This window comes from Somniosus microcephalus, unplaced genomic scaffold, assembly GCF_052327205.1.
Source record: "Somniosus microcephalus isolate GS21.2 unplaced genomic scaffold, FLI_Smic_1.0 unresolved_chr6, whole genome shotgun sequence".
NCBI lineage: Eukaryota > Metazoa > Chordata > Chondrichthyes > Squaliformes > Somniosidae > Somniosus > Somniosus microcephalus.
This window is the reverse complement of record NW_028225184.1, coordinates 39,963,026-39,971,299: the sequence shown is the minus strand read 5'-3', so window position 1 is coordinate 39,971,299 and position 8,274 is coordinate 39,963,026. Positions and strand designations below refer to the sequence as shown.

Genomic DNA, 8,274 nt, shown 5'->3' with positions numbered 1-8,274 from the left:
TGGGTGAGGAAGGACCATGGGTTAGAGTTTGTGAGACTTAACCTCTCACATGGGCGGAGGAAGGACCATGGGGGAGAGCTTGCGAGACTTAGCCTCTCACATGGGCGGAGGAAGGACCATGGGGGAGATGTTATGAGACTTAACCTCTCACATGGGCGGAGGAAGGAACATGGGGGAGAGTTTGTGAGACTTATCCTCTCACATGGGCGGAGGAAGGACCATGGGGGAGAGTTTGTGAGACTTACCCTCTCACATGGGCGGAGGATGGACCATGGTGGTGAGTTTGTGAGACTTACCCTCTCACATGGGCGGAGGAAGGACCATGGGGGCGAGTTTGTGAGACTTACCCTCTCACATGGGGTGATCAAGGACCATGGGGGAGCGTTTGCGAGACATACCCTCTCACATGGGCGGAGGAAGGACCATGGGAGAGAGTTTGTGAGACTTAACCTCTCACATGGTCGGAGGAAGGACCATGGGGGAGAGATTGCGAGACTTATCCTCTCACATGGGCAGAGGAAGGACCATGGGGGAGAGTTTGTGAGACTTACCCTCTCACATGGGCGGAGGAAGGACCTTGGGGGAGAGTTTGTGAGACTTACCCTCTCACATGGGCGGAGGACGGACCATGGGGAGAGTTTGTGAGACTTACCCTCTCACATGGGCGGAGGAAGGACCTTGGGGGAGAGTTTGTGAGACTTACCCTCTCACATGGGCGGAGGACGGACCATGGGGAGAGTTTGTGAGACTTACCCTCTCACATTGGCGGAGGAAGGACCATGGGGGAGAGTTTGTGAGACTTACCCTCTCACATGGGCGGAGGAAGGACCATGGGGGAGATTTAGTGAGACTTACCCTCTCACATGGGCAGAGGAAGGACCATGGGGGAGAGTTTGTGAAACTTATCCTCTCACATGGGTGGAGGAAGGACCATGGTGGAGAGTTTGTGAAACTTATCCTCTCTCATGGGCGGAGGAACGACCATGGGGGTGAGTTAGTGAGACTTACATTCTCACATGGTCGGAGGAAGGACCATGGGGGAGAGACTGTGAGACATATCCTTTAACATGGGCGGAGGAAGGACCGTGGCGGAGAGTTTGTGAGAGTTACCCTCTCACATGGGCGGTGGAAGAACCGTGGGGGAGAGTTTGTGAGACTAACACTCTCACATGGGCGGAGGAAGGACCATGGGGTAGAGTTTGTGAGATTTACCCTCTCACATGGGCGGAGGATGGACTATGGGGGAGAGTTTGTGTGACTTACCCTCTCACATGGGCGGAGGAAGGACCAATGGGGAGAGTTTGTGAGACTTACCCTCTCACATGGACGGAGGAAGGACCATGGGGGAGAGTTTGTGATACTTACCCCCTCACATTCCCGGAGGAAGGACCATGGGTGCGTGTTTGTGAGACTTACCCTCTCACATCGGCGGAGGAAGGTCATTTGTGGAGAGTATTTGACACTTGCCCTCTCACATGGGTGGAGGAAGGACCATGGGGAGAGTTTGTGGGACTTATCCTCTCACATGGGTGGAGGAAGGACCATGGGGGAGAGATTGTGAGACTTACACTCTCACATGGGCGGAGGAAGGACCATGGGGAGAGTTTGTGAGCCTTACCCTCTCACATGGGTGGAGGAAGGACCATGGGGGAGAGATTGTGAGACTTACCCTTTCACATGGGTGGTGGAAGGACCATGGGGGAGAGATTGTTAGACTTACCCTCTCAAATGGGCGGAGGAAGGAGCATGGGGGAGAGTCTGCGAGACTTACCCTCTCACATGGGCGGAGGAAGGACAATGGGGGAGAGTTTGTGAGACATATCCTCTCACATGGGTGGAGGAAGGACCATGGGGGAGAGATTGTGAGACTTACCCTCTCACATGGGTGGTGGAAGGACCATGGGGGAGAGTTTGTGAGACTTACCCTCTCACATGGGCGGAGGAAGGAGCATGGGGGAGAGTTTGTGAGAATTTCCCTCTCACATGCGCGGAGGAAGGACCATGGGGGCGAGTTTGTGAGACTTATCCGCTCACATGGGCAGAGGAAGGACAATGGGGGAGAGTTTGTGATACTTATCCTCTCACTTGGGCGGAGGGTGAACCATGGGGGAAAGTTTGTGAGGATTTACCTCTCACATCGGCGGAGGAAGGACCATGGGCGAGAGATTGTGAGACTTACCCTCTCACATGGGTTGAGGAAGGACCATGGGGGAGAGTTTGTGAGACTTACCGTCTCACATGGGCGGAGGAAGGACCATGGGGGAGAGTTTGTGAGACTTACCCTCTCACATGGGCGGAGGAAGGAGCATGGGGGAGAGCTTGTGAGACTTACCCTCTCACATGCGCGGAGGAAGGACTATGGGGGCGAGTTTGTGAGACTTATCCTCTCACATGGGCGGAGGAAGGACAATGGGGGAGAGTTTGTGAGACTTATCCTCTCACTTGGGCGGAGGGTGAACCATGGGGGAAAGTTTGTGAGGATTTACCTCTCACATCGGCGGAGGAAGGACCATGGGCGAGAGATTGTGAGACTTACCCTCTCACATGGGTTGAGGAAGGAACATGGGGGAGAGTTTGTGAGACTTACCGTCTCACATGGGCGGAGGAAGGACCATGGGGGAGAGTTTGTGAGACTTACCCTCTCACATGGGTGGAGGAAGGACCATAGGCGAGAGATTGTGAGACTTACCCTCTCACATGGGTTGAGGAAGGACCATGGGGGAGAGTTTGTGAGACTTACCGTCTCACATGGGCGGAGGAAGGACCATGGGGGAGAGTTTGTGAGACTTACCCTGTCACATGGGCGGAGGAAGGACCATGGGGGAGAGTCTGTGAGACTTACCCTCTCACATGTGCAGAGGAAGGACCATGGGGGTGAGTTTATGAGACTTACCCTCTCAGATGGGTGGAGGAAGGATCATGGGGTAGAGTTTGTGAGACTTACCCTCTCACTTGGGCGGAGGAAAGACCATGGGGATAGTTTGCCAGGCTTACCCTCTCACATGGGTGGAGGACGGACCATGGGGGAGAGTTTGTGAGAATTACCCTCTCACATTGGCGGAGGAAGGACCATGGGGGTGAGTTTATGAGACTTACCCTCTCAGATGGGTGGAGGAAGGACCATGGGGGAGAGTTTGTGAGACTCACCCTCTCACATTGGTGGAGGAAGGAACATGGGGGAGAGTTTGTGAGACTTACCCTCTCACATTGGCGGAGGAAGGAACATGGGGGAGAGTTTGTGAGACTTACCCTCTCACATTGGCGGAGGAAGGACCATGGGGGAGAGTTTGTGAGACTTACCCTCTCACATTGGCGGAGGAAGGACCATGGGGGAGAGTTTGTGAGACTTACCCTCTCACATTGGCGGAGGAAGGAACATGCGGGAGAGTTTGTGAGACTTACCCTCTCACATTGGCGGAGGAAGGACCATGGGGGAGAGTTTGTGAGACTTACCCTCTCACATTGGTGGAGGAAGGACCATGGGGGAGAGTTTGTGAGACTTACCCTCTCACATTGGCGGAGGAAGGACCATGGGGGAGAGTTTGTGAGACTCACCCTCTCACATTGGCGGAGGAAGGACCATGGGGGAGAGTTTGTGAGACTTACCCTCTCACATTGGCGGAGGAAGGACCATGGGGGAGAGTTTGTGAGACTCACCCTCTCACATTGGCGGAGGAAGGACCATGGGGGAGAGTTTGTGAGACTTACCCTCTCACATTGGCGGAGGAAGGACCATGGGGGAGAGTTTGTGAGACTTACCCTCTCACATGGGTGGAGGAAGGACCATGGGGGAGAGTTTGTGAGACTTACCCTCTCACATGGGCGGAGGAAGGACCATGGGGATAGTTTGCCAGGCTTACCCTCTCACATGGGCGGAGGAAGGACCATGGGGGAGAGTTTGTGAGACTCACCCTCTCACATTGGCGGAGGAAGGACCATGGGGGAGAGTTTGCGAGGCTTACCCTCTCACATGGGCAGAGGAAGGACCATGGGGGAGAGTTTGTGAGACTTACCCTCTCACATGGGCGGAGGAAGGACCATGGGGATAGTTTGCCAGGCTTACCCTCTCACATGGGCGGAGGAAGGACCATGGGGGAGAGTTTGTGAGACTCACCCTCTCACATGGGCGGAGCAAGGACAATGGGGGAGATTTTGCGAGGCTTACCCTCTCACGTGGGCCACCCACAAATTAGACTGTGTTAGAGCGGAGATGCACCAAGTGAGTGTCCACGGTCCCTACCACGAGGCCCACCGACCATACCCCCTCTGATCAGAAGCTCAAAGAGTCGTTGAGTCTATAGTAGTGGATTTATTAGAAACCAGTATAGTGATAAAGACCCGCTCTTGTACCAACTCCCCGAAATGTCCAGTGCAGAAACCAGATGGATCGTGCAGAAAGACCATTGATTTTGCGGCTCTGAATCGGATCACTCCCAAGCTCCCTGTCTTAGTGGCGATTCCCGCCACCATTTTAGAACACCTCCACCCATCCCTGTCCATATTCATGGCAATGGACTTCCAAAAAGGATTTTGGACATGTCCTTTGGATCCCGGGTCTGAAGACTGCTTCGCTTTCACTGTCCGGTCCAACCAGTATTCTTGGACCCAGTTGCCTCAGGGATTTCACAATGCCCTTACTATTTTTCACGATGGCCTGGACAAGGCTCTCCAGCCAGCATTAGCAGATACCCGAATGCAAGATTCGGCCTGTCTTCAATATTTGAATGACATTCTCATTGTCAGTCCCTCTCCCTCAACTCATCTGGACGCCCTGACGTGTGTCCTGGTGACTTTTGTTCTAGGGTGGTTCAAACTTGATCCGATCAAAGCTCAAATTGGGCTTCCTCGGGTTACCTACCTTGGTCAGTTCATCTCCCCAGAGGGTGGGACCCTGACCCCCGAAAGGGTTCAAGCAGTCTAGCAGATGCCGTGAACCTTCACTGTTTCTGGCATTCGAAGTGTGATGGGATTGTTTAACTATTGCCGTACCTACGTAGCCGACTTCACTGAATTGGCAAGCCCTCTAAATGACCTCCTAAAGGGAGGGCCCCCGGGGGAGACAAGGCTGAAGTGGACACCACAGGCAGTCGAAGCCTTTGAGATGGCCAAAACCACTTTGGCCAACGCACCTGCCCTGGGTCACCCGGAACCAGCTAAACCATTCCAGCTGTGGAATTGGTTGGGCTATCAGGCTTATAGCGCTGTAATGGGACAATCCCGGAACGATCGAATACGACCGGTAGGGTATTACTCATGCCCGGTACCATCCTCCATGACGGGACAGGCCCGGTGTCTGGCGGCCACTGATTGTACAGCCTGGGAGATAGGAGCAATAGAGTCCATGGTAGGTCCTGGGAAGGTAATCTTTCATAACCGCCACAGCCTCGTGAAAGTTCTTGCAGGTAGCCTTAATACTATTTCCAACCAGAGACGTGCGAAATGGGTGGCTTGTTTATTCGGTAGGGGGACTCGGATCGAGGTGGTAACCGACCCTTGAGCGAACCCCGCGTCCTTCCTAATCGAGGAAAGGACCTCCCATGGCAGTATCACTACCGTACATCGCGATAGTCAGGGACCTCTCCTAACTGAACCCATAGCCAAGGCCTGCCTCGAGATGGACGTGGATGGGCCCAGTTATTACCACGAGGGCCAACTTGTCACCGGATGGGCAATAGTAGGTCCATCAGGACAGACATGTTAGAGGGAGAGAGAGAGAGAGTGAGAGCCTGCTAGTTACCACAAGTAGTGCTGAGACTGCTAAACGAACTGGACTCCTTATGCCTGGCGGTGATATAGGATATCAATGGGGTGGCTTATCTTGGGAATGATAGGGTTACTGTTCGGCAAACAAACATACTCAGCATGGTGCTGGGGTTCTACATTGACCGGCTGAGAGCCCCCTTTTTCTATGTGATGACCACTGGTCCACAAAAACACACAAGGGGGTCTGTACCAGTAAAATTACAGGAAGGAAGGACAGGATATGCTGCCAGAATAATGCGGGGCGTTGGGACCCCTTATGTACGCCCACCCGAGAGAAATGTCAACCTTTCGGGATTACAGAACAATACGAGGAGCCCGGGCTACCACCTGTGATTGACTGCTACTGGGGTGCACCATACACACCCCCGCCCTCAGTGGTTTCCGTGACACCTTCCTCCCTGGAGCGAGAACCACTGACCTGGCCCCAATGACAGAGGGACCTTCTAGTGTGCTGGTGTTCACCTGTACTGGGGATATATTGTATGTTAACGTGCGTCATGAATTGGTGTCAGCGGTGCTGAACCTGGCCAACAACACCCTGCCTGCTTGGTGTTCACCACAAACTCAACAGTTATACCAGCGCTTTCTAGCACAGGTATTGTAACAAGGCGTGGATCGTAGCAGAGGCAGATTCAGACAGAAAAGCCAGCGGGTATGGCGATGTAAGAGGTCTTTAGTTAATGATGCAGCGACGGTCTTTAACACCGGCACATCGGTTGTTAACACCACTGATCTGGCTACCACAGATCAGAAGTTCCGGGATCTGGGTTCCCGCATTACAGCCATCTTACAAGAGCTGAATAAGAATGAGGGGCAAGAGTTAAAGGAGGACCAAATATTAACCGTATACCTCCAGGATATAGCTACTGTAATAGAAACACACTCGCAGACTATAAATTAGATAATTAAAGAGGAATACAATAACCTCACAGCAGGCAGCAGCAAAGGACGTTTGCAGCCCCTATGGGAATTGGATAGTGGAGCAAACCCAGGAAAACTTGGAGCAGATAAAGGCAGGGGAGGAACCCCTGTGGATTACCAACCAACAGTTAAACGGGACCCTGACTCACGGACATGCTGGGGCGGGTACGCCCAAACGTCTCTTAAGTAGCCTCAATATGACAGTTTGTCAATTGCGAGCCACGGGTATACCCCACGCAGGTCGAATGCAAACCAGAAGTGGGGGTGTCCTGGATTTAGTTTTGGTCGTCCCGGTGATGGCACCGGATACACAACGGCGGGAGATATATCAGTTACAAAATATTGGTATACTAAAAGATGGTATACATTTATCTTACCACAATATGATATCTTACGCAGGGATGGTGAAAGAAAACCAGATGGGTACCAAGCTGGAAGGATGTGTCACCAGACATGCCATCATCATGTGCCCGCATTCAATCAGCCAAGGCCTGCAAGCCCAATGTGGTTTCAATAACACAGGCATGGAGATTAACTGCACCATGGAGGCATTGGATGCAGCCTCAAAGCCCACCCAGGTGGCATACTCCGGCAAAGGTGAATACTGTGTCATGACCAACTTGGAGACGTTTGAATATACCAATCTAACTTGCGACATCCCCAGTCCAGAGTTCTGCTTCACACCAGCAGTTCTGGTACGGATTGGACAAGAGGAGTTGGTGGACATACACCAGTTTAATATTACCTCTATTCTAGTGTCTGAAGACATCAAGTATGGATTGTGGAACTACATCAACATCATTGAGTATCCTATACCCCCACTGCCCGAACACCTGAGGCCAGTTACGGAAGGAGATACGGCTCTCCCAAAAGGTGTACTATAATCTGCAACAACGGAACACGGGTTTGAAGAAAGACATCGACGCGATCAAGGTGAACACATGAGTGGATGACATTTGGGACTGAGGACTGAATATACAGATCCAACCATGGATCCGACTGATTCCATATGTATTAGTCGTAGTGCAGTTAGTAATTGTCCTGACCTTGCTATGTATGACATGCAGGAAATGTAAATGGACTTGGGCGAAACAAATTGCAAAACAAGTAGTTAAAACTGCTAATGCTTGTACTGCTCCTACTCCAAGCGTTTCAGATGATGGCTTTAACAAGTTGTTGGAAAAATCATCTGGATGAATAATGAAGCAATTGTATTGTGAAGCAGGGAATGCCTAAATATTAACTTTACTCATCTGACGCATGCCTGGTGCCTCGACGGGTGGCCACCCCAACAGGATTCACAATAGACCATATGCAACAAATGTGCGGCCGACCTGGAATAGCCAAAGGGCTGCGGCGGGGGGTCGGGGGGGGGAAGTATGGAACAATTTGGGGGGGGGTGCGGTTTACAGGAAAAACTTCATCATTCGTGCTATTTGATGTGGGAAAAGCTATATGCAGTTCTGACATACTTTCAACCCACCAGGTTATCACACTATCGTAGCGTAGAGAGCACACCCTCCAACCCCGCTTTAAGGGTCCTTTCCGGGGGTTGGAAGGGGGGACTGAAAGGTCCAGCTTGTTACCAAT

General features: G+C 52.3%; 1 pseudogene; it reads left to right on the top strand.

Annotated features, from left to right (window-relative positions):
* Positions 1-6,980: 6,980 nt before the first annotated feature.
* LOC147087216 (uncharacterized) lies at positions 6,981-7,881 on the top strand (annotated as a pseudogene).
* Positions 7,882-8,274: the final 393 nt, after the last annotated feature.